The 22660-nt window shown below is 41.8% G+C and overlaps 1 protein-coding gene and 1 long non-coding RNA gene across 2 annotated transcripts in view; one reads left to right on the top strand and one right to left on the bottom strand.

The window, feature by feature from the left end:
• LOC117506540 overlaps window positions 1-2189 on the top strand; it is a 19786-nt gene extending 17597 nt beyond the window's left edge. Inside the window, exon 3 of the long non-coding RNA XR_004559499.1 lies at window positions 1960-2189. This is a non-coding gene — a long non-coding RNA (uncharacterized LOC117506540). The remainder of the gene's footprint in view (window positions 1-1959) is intronic.
• asic1b (acid-sensing (proton-gated) ion channel 1b) overlaps window positions 1-22660 on the bottom strand; it is an 856126-nt gene that overhangs the window by 646406 nt on the left and 187060 nt on the right. The window lies entirely within an intron of this gene.

A 22660-nucleotide genomic window follows, 5' to 3' on the forward strand; every position in this document is an offset into this window, starting at 1 on the left:
GCCAGTCTAGTACCAACACTCTTTTACTATGAAGCCACGCTGTTGTAACATATGCAGGATGTGGCTTGGGATTGTCTTGCTGAAATAAGCAGGGATGTCCCTGAAAAAGATTTTGCTTGGATAGCAGCATGTGTTGCTCCAAAACCTGGATGTACCTTTCAGCACTGATGGTGCCATCATAGATGTGTAAGTTGTCCATGCCATGGGCACCAACACACCCCCTTACCATCACAGATGCTGGTTTTTGAACTTTGCACTGGTAACAATCTGGATGGTCCTTTTCCTCTTTTGTCTGGAGGACACAACGTCCATGATTTCCAAAAACAATTTGAAATGTGGACTCATCAGACCACAGCACACTTTTCCACTTTGCATCTGTCCATTTCAAATGACCTGGGGCCCAGAGAAGGCAGCGGCGTTTCTGGATGTTGTTGATGTATGGCTTTCAATTTGCATGGTAGAGTTTTAAAGTGCACTTGTAGATGTAGCGACGAACTGTATTAACTGACAATGGTTTTCTGAAGTGTTTGCTCCATCTTTGCTCCTTTTATACCCAATCATGACACTCACCTGTTTCCAATTAGCCTGTTCACACGTGGAATGTTCCAAACAGGTGTTCTTTGAGCATTCATCAACTTTCCCAGTCTTTTGTTGCCTGTATCCCAGCTTTTTTTAAATGTGTTGCAGGCATCCAGTTCAAAATGAGCAAATATTTGCACAAAAACAAAAAAGTCTATCAGTTTGAACATTAAATATCTTGTCTTTGTGGTGTATTCAATTGAACATAGGTTGAAGAGGATTTGCAAGTCATTGTATTCTGTTTTTATTTACATTTCACACAATGTACCAACTTCATTGGAATTGGGGTTGTATTTACTTGAGAAATATATATGAACAGCATCTTTTTGGGCACCATTCTGCTAACTGTAGGATGACCAAACGTCCTGTTTTTCACGTCCTGTCCTGGCTGTCGTGTTTTTTTTTTTTTAGAAAGTCATGAAAATGTCCTGGTTTTCACTGTATTCTTCTTTGAGAATCTTTGAGTAAACTTCGAGTATCATTTGAGTATCTCATTGCCGGGCCGAGTGTCCTGGATTTCGGTGATCAAAATATGGTCATCCTGGCTAACTGCTAATTAGAGAAGCTAACATTTTTGTTCACAGATTAGCTTCTCAGCTAATGTGGAAACCATTAGTGGACTGAATTTAGTGCCACTAAAACTTATTTAAAAAAGTTTTTTGGTCAAAAATATTTAAAACTCTGAAATCATACATTTTTGCTTCTGTCGGAACTTGTAAATAAATTCAGTAAGGGAAATTGACCCCTTGTGTGGAGAATACTGGAGTTCAGTCGATATGGATTCATGGGGGGGGGGGGGGGGGGGGGTGATATGATATCAATATTAGGGAGAATTAATTTTCCAATATATCTGCCGATATATGAAAATCTTTATTTTTCATTGACTATTACCCAAAAAACTCACATTCACTCATCTTTAACCACTAACTTTAATAGGGCACCATAGTCTCATTTGAACCCTGCGTGATATCGCGGATTCAGTTGGACTGTTTACATAAAATTAACAATGCTAATTTGTATAGCTATATTTGCAAAAAAAAAAAAAATTTCTTTCTTGCCCAGTGATTTGTGTCTTCTATTTTTGTGGGCTCAAATCAACTTTACAGCATGATCCTCCTTGACATCAGCCCCTCGTCTTTCAGTTCTACCTGTTCTAGTCATCCACCTTCATATTGACTTTCCCCTCTGGACTTCCTTTGTCATATGTCTTTTAACAATAAATACGTCCTTTTTTTTTTGATCAGCTATTCAAACCACCTAAACCCACTTTCTTGCACTTTTAGGCGTTGCCACAAATCCATCTCCGTCTTCCCAAGATGCACTCTGTTCCCTTCCCATGTCATTTCTGTACTGACACTGACTTGGTCACATCACTGCCAGTTTACTTCCGTGGCTCTCGGCGTGTTTTACCATAGAGATACATTGTGTATGTGGGAGTGGTATTTGCTCTTGAATTCCAGATTTAACTAATTATTTGTTTGAATTTCATTATATTTCTGTTGTTGGGACCTTAGTGTGGCCTTCAGTTATTCAGAGGGTTTGGATAATATCGCTTGGGAGAGATATAAAACCAAATTAACAGCAGCAGGACTGGCAACTCGTCCATATCAACACGAAGCTGGACAATAGAAAAATGATCCCACATAAGAGCCAGATGTTCAGTATCCTGATATTTATTCCTACCTCATAGACACACCAGGTATTTTTGTATTTTATATCATTTATATCGCGTATGCATTGTGAATTGCTGGTCTCCTCCAGGAGGGTTCCAGCTGCTGATTATTTCCCCCAAATGCATGATCGATGTGAAACATAATCCTCTTGGTGTGTCGTGATGGATTTTAATTTTCTTTCTGGCTTTGTTGGTACAACCCACTGCCTCGCATTGCCAAGGTATTAAAAAAAACAAAACAGTGGTGAAAATGAAAAACTTGCATCAACTTCATTGTCCGCTACTGATTGTTTACACACCAGTCGGTGTTGCTAAGAGCTCACAGACAGAGTGCCCGGATGCGCGACTGAGTCAGTATGAACCTGCACAAAAAGGACTTGTGCAGAGCATATGGCAGAGCTGTGAGATGTTGTTTCTTCATACAGTGTACAAACAAAAGTTTATTCTGTTGTAAAAGACAAATAAATAAATAAAATGGCCATCATAGTTTTGCTGAACGATTTTGTGCCACCTGGTGTTGAGATTGTAGATTTTGCATTGTGCCATTGCTGGTTACAGTATTGTTTTCCTTCACATTTTTGCTTCTTTGGCTGTTGGAACTTGGGCTCCATTGCCTGCACATGTGTTAAACAGTATGTATGAGCTTCCGTTTTACAAAAATGAGGGTTTTCAAACTTGTTAGCCTCCACTAGCAACCAGTAGACAGTGAATAGGGGAACAATCACTGATTCCAGCCATGTTTTGCAGCTATATTGTAAAATGTGAATGATGGAGTAAGTGTGTGTCTTTTGGGCTACTATATCAATATGACACAGCAACATGGCAGATATGGAGGGCTCATTCTAAGACTAACTTTATGGGGGGAAACAATTGACTTGTTGCAAGTAATTAAACACTAATGCAGGGGCAGGTCTAGGATTTTAGAAGGGGGTGATTGGATTTGCGAATGAGCAAGGCGGGGGTGTCTGGGGGGAATGCTCCCCCCATAAATTTTGGAAATTTTAGGTGCCGTTTCCTGCATTTTGGCACATATTTCACCACTACAGAGAAAATAAACTTTATAATCTGCTTTTTATCATTTTAATTTACACAATCTTGAATGTGATGCAATGACGTTATGATAACAAGTAACAGAACAGTTGAAATGTCTGTGGCTAAAAAGTGAACACTGTCAGGATTTCCCCTGGATCCTGCTTTTAACTCTTTTTTTTAACCATTGTTAGTTGCGTTAGTTTCCCCACCAGATGGCACCCTCAGTTACTTTTCACACCTGGATCAGGTGAGTGATTGATTATTGACAGACTATTTAAACCCTGACTTTCTGTTAGTAGTTGCCAGATACTTGTGAGCATTGCCAGATGTTTCCAGACTCGTGCAGACCTTCCGGGTTCTTCCAGAGCCACGATCCATGATCCAGATCATTACCAAGTCCAAGCCAAGGACCAAGCCTGACTGCCTCTCTGTGACTATGACCACGTCTTCCTGCTGTGTGCTTAAGACACCAGAGCTTCCCGCAGCTCAACTTCAGGTAACCTGGTCTCCCCTCTAATTCCCGTATTACAGCAAACTGTCTTTCCTAGTGTTCCAGATGATTCCTGAACAGCTCCCATGCTGTCCTGGCTCCTGGTTCCTGGCTACCTGCACAGCTACGTCACTTTGAGAGCTGAGGAGAGTTGCTCACAGTGCAACTCTGCTACATGCCAGTTAAGTTCCTCATCTTAGTGGGATCCCATTCTCACTCATTCCTGCCTGTGACTGTGCTATGATAAAGAACTGTTCCAAGAACTCTTCCAAAGAACTGCATGAACTCTGATATCAAACAATTAAGAACCCAGCTGTATCAAGACCCGCTTCATTAGAACTGCATCACAACGCGCAACACTTAACCGCTGATCTCTGGATACAATTTATGAACTGAACAATTCCTGAACAGAGAACTTTACTTCTTAAGACGAGAACTTTATTTCCTCACCTCCAAACCAACCTGTGTTAAGCCTTTTGTGAACTGTGATTGTTTTGTGGCTCCAGCATTACGAGTGCATTCACTCACCCTGTGTGTCTTTATTTCCTATAGTTCCTGGTTTCAGAGGCAAGTGTTCCACCTGGTCCAGGTCCTTGAACTTTAGTAATCATTCTCCTTCAAGACTGGCTCGGGATACTGCAGCTCTCTATTTTCACCGCCAGGAAGTGGGCCATGTCTCCATACTGCAGGCACCCCAGCGCAGCACCTCTAAACAATATAAATATAAATATTTATTGTTTATAAATAAATACATTTTCCTTTGTACACCTTCTGATGCCCAGCTTCCTGCATTTGGGTCCATTGCCTGAAACAGTTCGGTTCCGTCCCGAACCCCTAACCATAATGGAACACCTTTGCTGAATCATGGTCTGGTATAAATGTATCACAATGATTCACTTGTTGTATGAACCCATTGCACCTTCTTGCGGTAGGTGTCAGCCAAATTACAGGTGACACGCATGAACATCTAACACCGCTCGCATGGCACTTAGAAAATGTGTGGCCAGTCGCATTGTTGGCACGACAAGTGACTGTCTACTTCCATATTCCACATTTGTCTAAGTTCCCCACAACTGTGGAGTTGCCGAGGTGTCGCATGCCGTCGGCTCCCCCCACAACACATGGATGCGTGGGGTTCACGTTCTTCTGCCCCCCCCGCATGGGAGGTGCATCTCCTGCGGGATTTTGGTCTGTGCTCTGTACAGACGGGGGCGTGGCAGTTGTTGACATGGCTGGTCCTGAACATCAGAGCTGCAGAACACGCACCATGTTTTGACGGACACGCGCATGTGTGCTTCCTGTACTCACATCGAAAACATAAAAACATATATCACTTGCAAGGGGCTGGAGAGTGCACACACTGACAGGACCAGCTGGAACGGACAGTCAGTTTATGTGGACATGCAGCAGGTGACCTGAACATCACGTCTGACAGGACAGTGAGCTGCGCGCCGCAAGACCATATGACAGGCCAACAGTACGACAAATACGCCACTTTCAGTCACATATCAGCAGAAATACACCATTGCAAACGCTGTTTGGTCAGTTATTACAGCGCTTTTCTTCTTTTTTTTAGAAAATACATTCGTGTGCTTGTTGATTAGAGCCATTTCACGCTCCTGTTATGAGACAGTGATTGTGGTGCAGTGGTAGAGTTGCCATCTGATAATCAGGCGGTGTGGGTTTAAATCTTGTGAGTGGTGTTTTTTTTTTTTGTTACCAGGGTTGTTTAACCGGGGGGGTTCTGTATTGCGTCCCCCTTTATGTATTATTTATATCAACTCTGTGATATTCAATAATTATACAGCTGGTTTTATTTCATTTTCCTCCAAATCAGCAGTGCGATGTGGTGCAGCTCATCCCATGGAACACAGCATGAGCAGCTGGAGCACCATGAGCTGCTCTTCCTGCTCGACAGACACCGTCACGTGCGAAAACTGCCGTGCCAGTGTCATGCACGCCTGCCCGTCGGCGCGATGTTTCACGGTGCACAAATTTGAAGTGTTTTGCGCTGTTTCGCCATATTTGTCCAAACGTTGTCCAAACTTCACACTATGTGTGAAGGGCCTTTAACTCTGCATGTCTGTGAAAAAAGAAAAACCACAACACTTGGACTAAATACTATTTATGAATAGAAATTAATGTCAGTATGTATTTGTGGTGAAAAATAAACATGCATAAAAATGAGCCCTAGTGGAGGAGGGAGGGATCAGACAGGTGAATTTCATGCCAACGCAGAAGAAAAAGTCTAAAATAACTGCACAAGCAATACTTCTCAGTTTGAAACAAACAAATGAACATTAAAAAAAAACAGCCAATTTGGGCTCATGCAAATATGTATTGCATAAAATCTCTTGGAAAAGAAACAAACAGTTGGCATTTAGCACTCGCTTTGAAAACTTTTTATTCAATCTCGGTTTATGGAAGTGAGTGGGATCCATGCATTTTCATGATGACCTCTGAGAGTTTGCTGACATAACTCTCAGAGGATGAATATAAAATCTCCAGAGCCCATTTACAGCTTCTGCGACCACATACTTTCTTACAAGCCACTCCAGGTCATTGTGAGATAAAGACAGCAAGAAATTATACCCAAGATACAGTTCAGCCTGGATGTCAAACAACAGTCTGCTGACCACCATGCAGAGTTTTCTGCTGCTTGCTTTTCTGTGAGAAGCGGCTGCAAAGTATACAGCTTGCTGTGTGTCGGAGCTATAACATGAAATTAATGGAGATCTTTCATTAGCCACCTCCATGCAACATCTGTGGTGTATCACTGTGCATGGTGGGGAGGATGTTTATCCCTGTCCAGGATGTAGACCACATCTTTTTATGCCTTAGGCAGACAGATGCAGCTGAGCGGATCTACTCAAGTGCACACATGAAATAAATCACTGGATACTGGCCTTAAGCCACGGCCGAGGCTGAGCACAAACATATCTGTCTTGGAAAGGTCAGTGGCACAAACACTATAAAAGGGGTGAGGGGCATGTTTTAAAGAAGAGCACCACTCGTCCTCCACTTGAACTTGCAGAACACCAAGGACCCAGGATCAAAAGTCACCACAGTTTAACAGCGTAGTGTGATGTGAGGTTATACAGTGTGTGGACAGATGCACTGAGCATGCGCATGTGTCTGGGTTGAGATCCCTACGGAACCCAGGCTAGGTCACTTAAAGTGATATTTTTTTCTGACCATGATAAGTTGTGCGCATGTTTTCCTTTAATCGAGCTCTCGAATTAATAAAACGTGCGTATGTTTTCTTTTAATCGAGCCCTCGAATTAATAAAAGTTCGTACGTTTTCTTTTAATCGAGCCCTCGAATTAATAAAATGTGCACACATTTCCCTTTTGTTCAAAATGAAATTCATAATATGACCTAAATTGTCATCCTCACGACGGGGAGACGCTTCACCCTGAGCATCCTTTTTAATGTGCTTAACCTCCAGATGATGCCATGCTGGGCAGCTGGAATTCTCTGTATGTCCTTGTGCGCCCAAACCATGATAATACACTCTGACCAGATCCATTTCTAAAGGGGAAATGTATCACACTGTCTGCTGGTTTGTTGGCTAACAGCCAACATTTATGTGTCACGACAATATTGAATGCACGTTTGTGCACACAATGTAATAAAACGAGCGCACAATATAACAAAACGTGTGCACAATATAATAAAACATGCGCACGTTCTCTCCACATGCAAAACATTTTGCAATGACATTTCCAGGGCTCCGTCGATCCCAGCAGCGTGGGTGCAAAAAACTAAACAGTGTGAGACAGGAAATGAAGTGTGATTATTCAGAAACACAGGCCAAATTATATCATGTTCTCCTCCTCTGACAAAATAAAGAAGACAATCAGAGTTCTAAATCTATGCATGAATTATTTTCTTTGGATAGATGTATGAATGTTGCCGTAAAAAAAAAAAAAAATCATAAAGACAACCATAACTGATGTGTTTCCAAAGCGGTGCCTTTACACGGCTCGTTTGTGTCTCAGGCGGAGGTCAGCATGCTGCTCGGTACAGATCAGAACAATTCCGGAAAGCTCATTTAAAATCGTATAAGGTTTGAATGTGTTCAAACTTTTCTGGAGCTCAGTCAGCCTCATCACCCACCTTAGGTTTTTCTTGGGGGTGGGTCTGCTTTTAATTTTCACACAGAGCACTGAAAGAATCACACAGAGAAATTAGGAAGGAATGTGTGCTGTGCCTTCTCTGTGCCATCCTGAGCCATGTGCTAGTGGGGCGGGTGTGGCTGGAAGTCCACTGAGCTCCAGGGGAAAAAACAAAAACAACAACAACAACATGTCCTGACTATTGCCAAGTGGTGTGCCTGCTCAGGAAGACTTGGTGCTTGGCAATCAGAGGAAGTACATTGAGTTGTAGTGTAGCGGCTGCACTCTACGTTGTGTTGTTATGACTCCACCCATTCGCTCACGTCGGGATGTGAACTCACGATCGTCGGTATGGAAATCAGACTCTCTAACCAGAAGGCCAAAACCCAGGGCTCTGGCCTTGTGATCAGAGAATCCTTTTGATCTGTTGGGAGTGAGGTTTACTAACTACATCTGCACAGCGACACCTGCTGGCCTCCGTTACAGTAGCCTGACCTGTTACAGTGCCACCATTGGCAAACATGGCCAGTTTTACACTGACAACAAACAGAATGAAGTGACCAGATTACAGGAAGAAGGCCATGAGTTCAAACCTGACCTAAAGCCTTTCAGTCTATATGTTCTCCGCATTTTAATGTAATTTACCATTATCCCACATTATGAAAACAAGATTAAGGCAAATAGTGACTCAAGTCTAACTGTAGGTGTGACCTTAACAGTGTTTGGTTGCCTGTTCTGTGTGTTGCTCATCCATCAACCATACTGTTTAGACCCCAATCTTCCAGGGAGCTCAAAGCATCACACAGTGCCATGCAAGTGTCATTGGTAGTTTCCCATTGACACAGTCATCATTTTCACACCCAGCATTACAGCCCCTGGCAAAAATTATGGAATCACCGGCCTCGGAGGATGTTCGTTCAGTTGTTTAATTTTGTAGAAAAAAAGCAGATCACAGACATGACACAAAACTAAAGTCATTTCAAATGGCAACTTTCTGGCTTTAAGAAACACTATAAGAAATCAGGAAAAAAAATTGTGGCAGTCAGTAACGGTTACTTTTTTAGACCAAGCAGAGGGAAAAAAATATGGAATCAGTCAATTCTGAGGAAAAAATTATGGAATCATGAAAAACAAAAGAACGCTCCAACACATCACTAGTATTTTGTTGCACCACCTCTGGCTTTTATAACAGCTTGCAGTCTCTGAGGCATGGACTTAATGAGTGACAAACAGATCAGCCAGATCTGCCAGATCAGCTTTGCAGGTTGGAACCTTGTCATGGACCATTTTCTTCAACTTCCACCAAAGATTTTCAATTGGATTAAGATCTGGACTATTTGCAGGCCATGACATTGACCCTATGTGTCTTTTTGCAAGGAATGTTTTCACAGTTTTTGCTCTATGGCAAGATGCATTATCATCTTGAAAAATGATTTCATCATCCCCAAACATCCTTTCAATTGATGGGATAAGAAAAGTGTCCAAAATATCAACGTAAACATGTGCATTTATTGATGATGTAATGACAGCCATCTCCCCAGTGCCTTTACCTGACATGCAGCCCCATATCATCAATGACTGTGGAAATTTACATGTTCTCTTCAGGCAGTCATCTTTATGAATCTCATTGGAATGGCACCAAACAAAAGTTCCAGCATCATCACCTTGTCCAATGCAGATTTGAGATTCATCACTGAATATGACTTTCATCCAGTCATCCACAGTCCATAATTGCTTTTCCTTAGCCCATTGTAACCTTGTTTTTTTCTGTTTAGGTGTTAATGATGGCTTTCGTTTAGCTTTTCTGTATGTAAATCCCATTTCCTTTAGGCGGTTTCTTACAGTTCGGTCACAGACGTTGACTCCAGTTTCCTCCCATTCGTTCCTCATTTGTTTTGTTGTGCATTTTCGATTTTTGAGACATATTGCTTTAAGTTTTCTGTCTTGACACTTTGATGTCTTCCTTGGTCTACCAGTATGTTTGCCTTTAACAACCTTCCCATGTTGTTTGTATTTGGTCCAGAGTTTAGACACAGCTGACTGTGAACAACCAACATCTTTTGCAACATTGCGTGATGATTTACCCTCTTTTAAGAGTTTGATAATCTTCTCCTTTGTTTCAATTGACATCTCTCGTGTTGGAGCCATGATTCATGTCAGTCCACTTGGTGCAACAGCTCTCCAAGGTGTGATCACTCCTATTTTAGATGCAGACTAACGAGCAGATCTGATTTGATGCAGGTGTTAGTTTTGGGGATGAAAATTTACAGGGTGATTCCATAATTTATTCCTCAGAATTGAGTGATTCCATATTTTTTTCCCTCTGCTTGGTCTAAAAAAGTAACTGTTACTGACTGCCACAATTTTTTTTCTTGATTTCTTATAGTGTTTCTTAAAGCCAGAAAGTTGCCATTTGAAATTACTTTAGTTTTGTGTCATGTCTGTGATCTGCTTTTTTTCTACAAAATTAAACAACTGAATGAACATCCTCTGAGGCCGGTGATTCCATAATTTTTGCCAGGGGTTGTAATGTTGCTAGAATGGGCGATTTTGAAATTCATGTTGTGGCCTAATGCAGTTTTTAACTAGCCTTTTTGCTGGAAATCATTAGCTGTATCTGGCAACACTGCACAGCACTGACAGGCACAGTGTTGGAACATTGTTATCATAATGAGTAGAAACCACCAAAAATGTGGTATGAAGTCAAATACAGATTTAGTCTGATATTTATTTGAAGCAATAGTCAGATACTCGTTACAAGGGGTTTACGATGTGCATACACTCCAGTCTGTGCTGGGTTGTGGTCCAATCATGTGGTTTGATGGTTTAAATGCAAATTCTGTTACCTCAGATGGTGACGTTCACCATCTGAGAAACAGTGTGCCACATTCTTCCAGCTTTCAAAGGGTTGAAATATCACAAACTAATTAGCTTGATTCTTAATTAGTCACACACATGACTAATCAAGTGGGTAAGTAGAACCCCATTGCACTCAATTTACACACAGTGTAAACAGCAAAGTGGAGTTGGACAATGCCCCAAATGCACTTAGACTATGTGCTTAAGACTGCGTGCTATAGTTTCTTAAAACACAGTGCTACATCTGTTACACATTGTCTGAAAATCCAAAGGATTCTTTCAGGCCATCTGCTATGAGGACACCTGCAGACCACTGGGGCCTTGTTGGCATCTTTATGACTCATTTTTAATTTATACGATGTCTATTAGGTAATAAACCGACCCTTTTATTTTTTTAACTATATGGATTTGAATGACGTGCGATTACACCAATCATGCTTGAACCCTCGTGCGCATGCGTGAGTTTTTTCACGCGTCGGTGACGTCATTTCCCTGTCGGCAGGCTTCGAGTAAGATGTGGTTCAGCCCTCTCGGCTGAATTCCTTTGTTTCACACGCTGCTCGAGACAGCGCGCGTTGCTTTATCAAAATTTTTTCTGGACCTGTGAGGAATATCCGAGTGGACACTATTTGAGAAATTTAGCTGGTTTTCAGTGAAAAGTTTAACGGCTGATGAGAGATTATGGGGTGTTTCTGTCGCTGTAAGGACTTCCCACGGAGCGGGACGTCGCGCAATGCTTCCAGGCACCGTCATCGGCCTGTTTCGACCTGAAAACATCTTAATTTAAGGCTTAATTCACCCAGGTCGTCGTGAGAGAACAGAGAAGATTCAGAAGAGGCCGGCATGAAGACTTTATGCGGACATTCCACTGTTTAAGGACATTTTGTAATGAAAGACGTGCGCGCAAATTCTCTGTGTGCGCCGCGACAGGAAAAACACCTCCGTGTTGAAAACCATTTGTAAAATTCAGGCGGCTTTTGATGGCTTTCAACAATTGAGTAAATGAGAAATTGTTTAACAGCTTGGGCATGTTCCAACTTGTCCATTAAGGTTTCCAACGGAGGTGTTTTTCCTGTCGCGACCCCCCGCGGTCAGGTCCAGCCCGACATGCGACTCTGCCCGCACGTTCTTTCATTACAAAATGTCCGTTAACAATGGAATGTCCGAATAAACTCCTCATGCCGACTTCTTCTGAAAGTTCTCTGTTCTCTGACGACTTACTGGGTCAACAGAGCCTGAAATGTGGAAGTTTTCAACTTGAAACGGCGAGACGCTGCCGCCTCGAAGGGCAGATCGCCGTCAGGCGCCGTGGGCCGTCCTTACGGCGACACTACCAGACCAAAATCTCTCATCAGCCGTTAAAATTTTTACCGAAAACCTGCTGAATTTATTGAATGGTGTCCACTCAGTTGTGCCTTACAGTTTTGAAAAAATTTTTATCAAACAAAGCAACAGCTCTGAGCCATTCCTAAACAATGAAAAAATCGACGAGAGGGTGGGCGACTCCTCACTCAAAGACTGCCCACAGGCGAATGACGTAACCAACAGGCGTGAAAAAACTCTTGCATGCCCACAAGGGTTCAAGCATGTCTGATGTAATCACACGTGATTCAAATCCATATGGTTTTTGAAAAAAATAATAAGGTCGGATACTTTTCTAACAGACCTCGTAGTTATGTCTCTTGTCCATACACCAAAGAAAAATATGAATAAAACAGGATAAGCCTTAAGACAAGCACAGAGTAACAAAAATTGCTGTTTCAGTGCTGGAATGTCAGATTGCGTTTTAGCCACACCCACTCCCCGTGTTTATATAAGGAATTTGTGATCCATTATTAAACAGATGGAAGCACTGGCCAATACCCACATGCCACCCACGTACGTACTTATCCTGTCAGTAAATGCACACTGGGGTAAATTCCACTGGACTTATGCAGAAGAAATAAATGGAATTTGAGGATGTTTTGGGGCACAGGGATTTGTAACTTGCTCACGGGGAGAATGAAATTAAATGCTCACGTTCAAATTTCCAAAATCCCCCCCAAAAAAGGGGGGGAATTTAATGGAAAATGTTTGTTGCATGGCTTGTGGTACAAAACATACAACTGCGATGAACCCTTGTAGATATAATTCCAATTCAATAGAATGTTGGACAGTGGCTGTTACGATAATGAGCACAGACAAGAGGATGATTACAGTTTTTACAGAATGGCTTTTGTTATGTGTCACTTTGAGCCAGAGAATACAGAGGAGGAAGTGGTTGAAAGAGAGATAGAGAGTGAGAGAGAATATGGAGTGAAACATGAAACTCTGTTGTTAGATATTCACCAGAGCACACCACTACATCACTCCAACATGGAAACATTGCTACATGACTGTTACAACAAAAACAGATCATACTCAGTGCTCAAGTCTTCCATGTGCCTTCTGCCAAATGACAGCTGAAACTCACATATTCCTTTTAGGTCATTTCATCTCTGTTCCTCTCCACCATAAAATGGTGTAACTGGTGAAGCATTAGTTTCTCCACTCAGCCACAGAAGCCTTTAGCATTGTTTAAACTACCAGTTCAAATTTGATGTTTTGCATGACCGATTCAAATCTGATTCTACTGATTGACTGCTTACATATTGAATAATTGACCAGATCCGATCTATGTGTCCATGTTGCAGTCCTCATCTGCTGTCTTATCCACATCAGTTACTATAGTAATTAAGTCACACAAATGATTTCCATGCTGCAACTAAACCCACACAGAGCTCTGTAACTCACAGGATATGGATTCTAAAAATAATCAAAGCTGGTTAGTTTGTATGCATTTATATATTTATATTTTTAAATTTATATATTATAAAAGATTCAACACGAGGTGTGCTATCGTGTGATCGCTGGAGTAGGCAAATGATCCATTAAAATTTGTGATTGTTGGATCCACCAAATGAGCTATTTAAAAAAACAAAACAAAAAACAAGCACACATGCACACAAACACAAAAGTCCAAACTGAATATGCATTTTAAAAGTTGCATCCAATTAAGGTCACAGAAAACAGAGTTTAGAATAAACATTTTTAACAAAAACAAATGATGCGGAAAGAATCTTGGAGCTGCTAGGTGTAAATACACAAATGTCCGGGACTCCTGCGCATATATTAGTGCAGCAGAAAAGGAGAAAAATACTTCAGTTATACAAAGAAACATAAAATTTGGCACACTTGCTCACTAGGACCAACTCTTTTGAAAAGTTTGGATAGCCATGCAAAATTTCAATATGGCCACCATTTTTTCAAGATGGCCGCCAGTTGTACCGATTTCCGTCATTTTTTGGGTATACATATAAAAAAATACACATTCAAGTGTTCCATTCCTGTTCCACTTTGCAGAACAGTTAATTTAATAAGTCAGAAGTAATATATTTTTCATTATGATGAATTATATTTAACAAAATGACCATTGAGGGACCCTTTTGCTATGAGAAAAATCTCTAAAATCCCTTTTGCGATAGAAAACTTTTTTTTAGTTTGTCTGGTAAGAGAACATGGTTCTACGATTTGTATTGCTATATATGATGCGGTAATAAAGAAGATAGAAGAAAATCACAACAATGCATTGAAAACTCCAAATTATAAAGCTGGAATTTTAGTTCTGTTACGGCGTTGACGTATCCTAAATTATTTTGAATGCAAGAGTTGTGAGATACCTATAGATGCAATCTCTGCCTGTCATGAAATATTTTCAGAATTCATGAATGAAAAGATGGACTATAGATATCTAGGGAAAATAGAACTGATCCAGATGTGCATCATTGTGATACTGGCTCAATTTTGCAGTTACAAGCTGGTAAATATGCACTGTATGAGTGGCAGTCTTGCTGGACAATGATTTGATTTAGTGCACCTTTTGGAAGAAAAATATATTTAAAACTTTCACTTTGTGCTATTTTAATTGTATTCTGTAAGTATGAGCAAATGAAGATCAATAAAAAAAAAGTATGAGCTCATTTATGTGGCTTGTGGGTTTGCAGCTGAAAAAAAAAACTTTAGGCCAGATAGGAAGAAGATGTGTCCTTTTCCAAAAGACATTAGGCCGACTAACTCAGCAAACCCATACAAAAATCATAAGCTCATTCAGGAGACAGCTTACAGGTCACATTTGCAACTGCACAAAGCTGTACAAGCTAGTCTGAGCCTGTAGCATTTGCACCTTCTCAACTCTACTCCACTATGAAGCTAATACCCCCGTCACACAGAGCTGGAATCCCGCAGAATGGCATCAGAAATATGAATCAGCGCACATCCGAAAAGTGTCAGATTTCAGTTCCAAAACGTTCTGACAGCCATCTGCAAGAGTCCACACAATTAGTCAAAATCGGCCGGCGGCCCCGAGTGTGTTGCACATGTTCAGAACCCTCCGAGCACCGTCAAGATGGGACACCTACCTGACGGCGGTCCATGTGTAATCTGAGGGCCATCTGACTGCAATTTACCTCACAGTCCATTTCAACCTGGGGGCAGCCTGTCCATGTGCGCGCCATGCACACTGTGCACATGTGCGTGTTCACTTGCTGCAGCCTGTCACCACAGTGATATGTTTTTATTTTTGTCCACTTGATGACAGCAAACAGACACACACGCATGACAGTGGTCAGTTGTTAGTCCATGTCTGTCCAAACATAGTACTGTCCAGCTGGGATGTCCAGAATGACAGATCTCCACGACCGCTTCTGTCATAGCCACACCTCCTGTCAGTTCAGCACACAGACCAAAGCCACAGTTGTGGGGCACTTAGACAAATTTCACTGCGAGTGTGACAGTGATTGTCTGCAGACTGTTGTCGTGTTAACTCTGACAAGGCCAAGGACTGGTCAAATCAATCTACCTCTAAGGCCCACAGGAGAGTCAAATGACCCCAAGATCCCCTGTGGAGAGCTACTTCTGTTATGTAAACAAGGAAGCCTCAGAACACCTCAGGGGAGAGGCTGACTTGGCTAACCACATTCTTGTGTTTGCATATTTGCTGTCTGTGTGCCTGCTTAGCTGAAAGGGCTGCTGATTTGTGCTTAGGTGGATAAATAACTTTACCCTGGGGGAGAGATGAAATTTTGTTTTCTGAATTGTATTGAAATGTACCAAAATGTACCAAAAACACACCAGAAAACCAAAATATATACAATAGGTACAGGTTACAGTCACTCACAATGACTAACAGTCCCCACACTGCCATGGAAGGTCTTTTCTGCATTTGCCACAAGTATACCTGTCGCATTTCAATACAATTCAGAAAACAAAATTTCATCTCTCCCCCAGGGTAAAGTTATTTATCCACCTAAGCACAAATCAGCAGCCCTTTCAGCTAAGCAGGCACACAGACAGCAAATTTACATAACAGAAGTAGCTCTCCACGGGGGATCTTGGGGTCATTTGACTCTCCGTGGGCTTTACAGGTAGAAGAGAAAAGCTTGGACCTCCCAGAGTGTGAATGGCCACACATTTTCTAAGTGCCATGCGAGCAGTGTTAGATGTTTGTGTGTGTCACCTGGAATTTGGCCAACACCTACCAAGCGAGAGTTTGATGTGCTCACACAGCGCACACTCTTTCAGCCGCTGCTGTGCACAGATAGTTGTAGCAACAGGTGTACGAGGCGTTGGAAGCAGCTACGGAATTACACGGTTTGCATACGATTCCTGCTTCATGTGTAATTATTGCGCAATTCGACCAAATTCGCACTATGTGTGAAGGCACCCTTAAAAATGATTTCATCATGAGGTTTATGTCACATTAACAATCACACTGCAGTCATTGTTAAATTATCTCCCGTTACATTCATAATAAACATTTGTATTTATTTACAGTGTCTGTTTTTCTGGTTGAAATGAGATATGAATAATCTACCAGATTTAAAAATTGTACACATTTCTATGCTATTTTATTTGTCTAAAATAAATGTCCAAGGTTCCTTATGTTAAACAAGGAATAACAGGTAACTTATGGTTTTAATTTACAGATGAAGAAAGGTTTCTCAATAATTTTTTTTTTACTATTTTAATTAAAAGTCTTTTTGTTACAGTAATCAGAAATAAATTTTGAGGTTAAAAAAACATTTAGAAGGATTTTCTTCAGAAAACTACTCTGTATAAAGGAGCAGTCTTGTGACACATTTCTGTCACTGATGTGTACAGATCGGTGGTTTCTGCACTGCAGTCTTCCGTATTTTGGCCTGATGCCTCATTTCTATTGGACAACGTGAAGCTACGTCACAGCTCAGAGCGGTGAAAGTTGGATTGGGTTGAACTTTGACCGCAGCAGCCTGTCGACAAGCGGCAACGTGCACTCTCGGCAGAAGCGTCGCTTTAGCTCGGCTTTTGACGCAATGCTTGTGACGTGTCTAAAAAGCAAAGCATCTCATTGAAAATAATTATTCTTCTGCCGTGGCTGATGCCTCCGGTATGAAAGGCCCATAATACTTCTTTATCTCCTTCTCCCATTAGCGGTCACCACAGCAGATCAATTGTTTCCATCTTACCCTGTCTTCTGTATCTTCCTCTGTCTTACCAAACACCTGCATGTCCTTCCTCAGCACATCCATAAACCTCCACTTTGGCCTCCCTCTTCTCCTCCTGCCTGCTGGCTCCATCCTCAGGTGGTTCCATCCTCATCTATATACCCTGGGTCCCTCCTCTGCACTCTAAAACATGCAGTTGCATTTAGTTATGTCCACTTGCTACCCCTCTTTAACATAAAGAGCTCTTGCAAGTTTTGAATTCAACATCCAAAACTTGTAAGAGTTCTTTATGTTAAAGAGAGGTAGCAAATGGACGTAACTAAACACACCTGCAATGTTTTAGAGTGTGCACATGTCCAAGCCATCTCAGTCTCACCTCTCTGACTTTGTCTCCAAATCGTCACACCTGAGCTGTCCCTCTGATATGTTCATTCCTAATCTTGTCCATCCTCATCACTCCCAAAGAGAAGCTCAACATCTTCAGCTCTACCATCTCTAGCTCTGCCTCCTGTCTTTTTGTTAGTGCCACTGTCTCTAAGCCGTACAAGATAACTGGTCTCATTACTGTCTTGTAGACTTTCCCCTTCTCTCTTGCAGATATTCTTTGGTCACAAATCACTCCTGCCACCTTTCTCCACCCACTCCACCCTGCCTGCACTCTCTTCACCTCTCTACCACACTCTCCATTACTTTGGTCAGTTGACCCCAAGTATATAAACTCATCTACTTTCAGCACTTCTTGTAACTGCACTATACCACTGGGCTCCCTCTCATTCACACACGTACTCAGTCTTGCCTCTACTGACTTTCATTCCCCTTCTCTCCAGAGTATATCCCCACCTCTCCAGACTAGACTCAACCCACTCTCAACTCTCACTACAGATCACAATGTCATCTGCAAGCATCATAGTCCATGGGGACTCCTGTCTGATCTGTCTACCTGTCCATCGACACTGAACAAGAAAGGACAGAGCTGATACTAGGTGTAACCCACCTCCACCTTCACCCCAAACACTAATTAAGTGATTGAATTAGCGTTGGGAACAAATAATGAAAGTCATCCAGCCCCAGAAAGCTGCCAGGCCAGACAATATACCTGGACGCACCCTCAGAACTTGTGCTAACGAGCTGGCTGATGTTCTTACATCTATTTTCCACCTTTCCCTCAGTCAAGGCATCATTCCCACCTGTTACAAGACCACCACCATTGTTCCACTCCCAAAGAAGAATCCCCCATCCTGCCTGAATGATTTTCGGCCAGTGGCACTCACTCCAATCATTATGAAGTGCTTGAGAGAGTGGTACTGGCCCACATTCAGAGCAGTATACTGGATACTACTGATCCCTTGCAGTATGCCTACAGGCACAACAGGTCCACCTCTGATGCCATCACAGCCGCTCTTCACATTTCCCTCTCTCACTTGGAAAATAGACTCCTATGTCAGATACTCTTTATTGACTACAGTTCTGCTTTTAATACAGTTGTCCCCCACAAACATACTCACAAATTATCAGTACTTGGATTTCACCCCACCCCTTGTGACTGCCTCCTGGATTTCCTGACCAGCAGGTCTCAGTCTGTCAGGATTGGAAACATGACTTCAGCCAGCATCACCACCAACATTGGAACCTCACAGGGCTGTGTCCTTAGCCGTATTCTCTACACCAGGGGTGCCTAAGTTTGGTCTTCGAGATCTACCTTCCTGACACTCTTAGTTGTCTCCCTGTTCGAACAGACCTGAATCCAATGAAAAACTCGTTAGCAGGCTTTTAATGAGCCTTTCATTGGATTCAGGTGTGTTGGAGCAGGGAGACAACTAAGAGTGTCAGGAAGGTAGATCTCAAGGACCGAACTCAGGCATCCCTCCTCTACTCTCTGTTCATCCATGACTGTGTCACCTCCCACTCTGACAACACATCCTGAAGTTTGCTGACGATGCCACAGTGATAGAATGTATCAACGGTGGGGACGAAGCGGCTTACAGGAGGGAAGTGGACAGTCTGGTGACATGGTGTGGGGACAACAACCTCACTGTCAACACAGACAAGACCAAGGAGATGATAGTGGACATGAGGAAGAAGAGGGGACCTCATCAGCCACTGTTTATCAAAGACCTTGAAGTGGAGAGGGTGAGCAGCTTTAAGTATTTGGGGGTCCATATCAGTGATGGCCTCAATTGGATACTAAACACCACAGGTGGTGAGAGGGAACAGCAGCGGCTGTTCTTTCTGAGGAAGCTGAGGAAATTTGGCATGTCACCCAAGATCCTCTGCAACTTCTACAGCTGCATTATTGAGTCCGTCCTCACCACCTGCATCACAGTGTGGTATGGCAGCTCAAATGTGAAGGACCGCAAACGCCTGCAGAGAGTGGTAAAAACTGCATCTAAGATCATCAGGACACCACAACCCTCTCTGCAGAGCATTTACCAACGCAGAATCCACCGGAGAGCTGCCTCCATTATCAGAGACTCTACACTGATAATAAACTGGTAATTCAAGTTGCCAGATCACAGATCTGGCGACTTGCTTCTGACGGATTGTTTGTTGCTGTGATGCTACTCTGAGCTTCACACGGTTGTATACGCTTCTTTTATTTCTGTTTAGCACTCTTCTGGTTATTAACTGTATCTACTCTGAACGTTATTTAACAACAGTCCTGTTGTGTATCACTAGCAGTTAGCATTCGCTAGTGGTTAGCTTTTGCCAGCTAGGTCGACTCCTCCCCTCCCCCCTTCGTTACTTTTTATAGCTGTACTTTTTACCGGTTTAATACTTCTGTTCATTTTTCAGTCGAACTGCTGTGAATTTTAAGTAATAATTTTACTCCTGTGATAAATCTTAGGAGCAGCTAGCATATTAATTTTAACTGCCTTTTTAAATATATTGCTTGATTTACCTTCTTTAATTTCCTTGTTCAGATTATTCCATAAACTGACTCCCTTGATAGAAAAGCAACGTTTCTTCAATTTAGTTCTGAATCTTGGTTTGCTAAATATCTATTTTCCTTTTGAGTTGTAATGGCTTTCTGTTTTTTCAAATTTGTTCTGGATGTTAGTTGGTAGTATTTTTTTGTGAGCCTTAAACATTGTCTGGAGAATAGTGTAATCAATCAATCAATCAATTTTTTTATATAGCGCCAAATCACAACAAACAGTTGCCCCAAGGCGCTTTATATTGTAAGGCAAGGCCATACAATAATTATGTAAAACCCCAACGGTCAAAACGACCCCCTGTGAGCAAGCACTTGGCTACAGTGGGAAGGAAAAACTCCCTTTTAACAGGAAGAAACCTCCAGCAGAACCAGGCTCAGGAAGGGGCAGTCTTCTGCTGGGACTGGTTGGGGCTGAGGGAGAGAACCAGGAAAAAGACATGCTGTGGAGGGGAGCAGAGATCGATCACTAATGATTAAATGCAGAGTGGTGCATACAGAGCAAAAAGAGAAAGAAACAGTGCATCATGGGAACCCCCCAGCAGTCTACGTCTATAGCAGCATAACTAAGGGATGGTTCAGGGTCACCTGATCCAGCCCTAACTATAAGCTTTAGCAAAAAGGAAAGTTTTAAGCCTAATCTTAAAAGTAGAGAGGGTGTCTGTCTCCCTGATCTGAATTGGGAGCTGGTTCCACAGGAGAGGAGCCTGAAAGCTGAAGGCTCTGCCTCCCATTCTACTCTTACAAACCCTAGGAACTACAAGTAAGCCTGCAGTCTGAGAGCGAAGCACTCTATTGGGGTGATATGGTACTACGAGGTCCCTAAGATAAGATGGGACCTGATTATTCAAAACCTTATAAGTAAGAAGAAGAATTTTAAATTCTATTCTAGAATTAACAGGAAGCCAATGAAGAGAGGCCAATATGGGTGAGATATGCTCTCTCCTTCTAGTCCCCGACAGTACTCTAGCTGCAGCATTTGAATTAACTGAAGGCTTTTTAGGGAACTTTTAGGACAACCTGATAATAATGAATTACAATAGTCCAGCCTAGAGGAAATAAATGCATGAATTAGTTTTTCAGCATCACTCTGAGACAAGACCTTTCTGATTTTAGAGATATTGCGTAAATGCAAAAAAGCAGTCCTACATATTTGTTTAATATGCGCTTTGAATGACATATCCTGATCAAAAATGACTCCAAGATTTCTCACAGTATTACTAGAGGTCAGGGTAATGCCATCCACAGTAAGGATCTGGTTAGACACCATGTTTCTAAGATTTGTGGGGCCAAGTACAATAACTTCAGTTTTATCTGAGTTTAAAAGCAGGAAATTAGAGGTCATCCATGTCTTTATGTCTGTAAGACAATCCTGCAGTTTAGCTAATTGGTGTGTGTCCTCTGGCTACATGGATAGATAAAGCTGGGTATCATCTGCGTAACAATGAAAATTTAAGCAATACCGTCTAATAATACTGCCTAAGGGAAGCATGTATAAAGTGAATAAAATTGGTCCTAGCACAGAACCTTGTGGAACTCCATAATTAACTTTAGTCTGTGAAGAAGATTCCCCATTTACGTGAACAAATTGTAATCTATTAGACAAATATGATTCAAACCACCGCAGCGCAGTGCCTTTAATACCTATGGCATGCTCTAATCTCTGTAATAAAATTTTATGGTCAACAGTATCAAAAGCAGCACTGAGGTCTAACAGAACAAGCACAGAGATGAGTCCACTGTCCGAGGCCATAAGAAGATCATTTGTAACCTTCACTAATGCTGTTTCTGTACTATGATGAATTCTAAAACCTGACTGAAACTCTTCAAATAGACCATTCCTCTGCAGATGATCAGTTAGCTGTTTTACAACTACCCTTTCAAGAATTTTTGAGAGAAAAGGAAGGTTGGAGATTGGCCTATAATTAGCTAAGATAGCTGGGTCAAGTGATGGCTTTTTAAGTAATGGTTTAATTACTGCCACCTTAAAAGCCTGTGGTACATAGCCAACTAACAAAGATAGATTGATCATATTTAAGATCGAAGCATTAAATAATGGTAGGGCTTCCTTGAGCAGCCTGGTAGGAATGGGGTCTAATAAACATGTTGATGGTTTGGATGAAGTAACTAATGAAAATAACTCAGACAGAACAATCGGAGAGAAAGAGTCTAACCAAATACAGGCATCACTGAAAGCAGCCAAAGAGAACGATACGTCTTTGGGATGGTTATGAGTAATTTTTTCTCTAATAGTTAAAATTTTGTTAGCAAAGAAAGTCATGAAGTCATTACTAGTTAAAGTTAAAGGAATACTCGGCTCAATAGAGCTCTGACTCTTTGTCAGCCTGGCTACAGTGCTGAAAAGAAACCTGGGGTTGTTCTTATTTTCTTCAATTAGTGATCAGTAGTAAGATGTCCTAGCTTTACGGAGGGCTTTTTTTTTTATAGAGCAACAGACTCTTTTTCCAGGCTAAGTG

This window comes from Thalassophryne amazonica, chromosome 3 (genome assembly GCF_902500255.1).
Source record: "Thalassophryne amazonica chromosome 3, fThaAma1.1, whole genome shotgun sequence".
Taxonomy (NCBI): Eukaryota; Metazoa; Chordata; class Actinopteri; order Batrachoidiformes; family Batrachoididae; genus Thalassophryne; species Thalassophryne amazonica.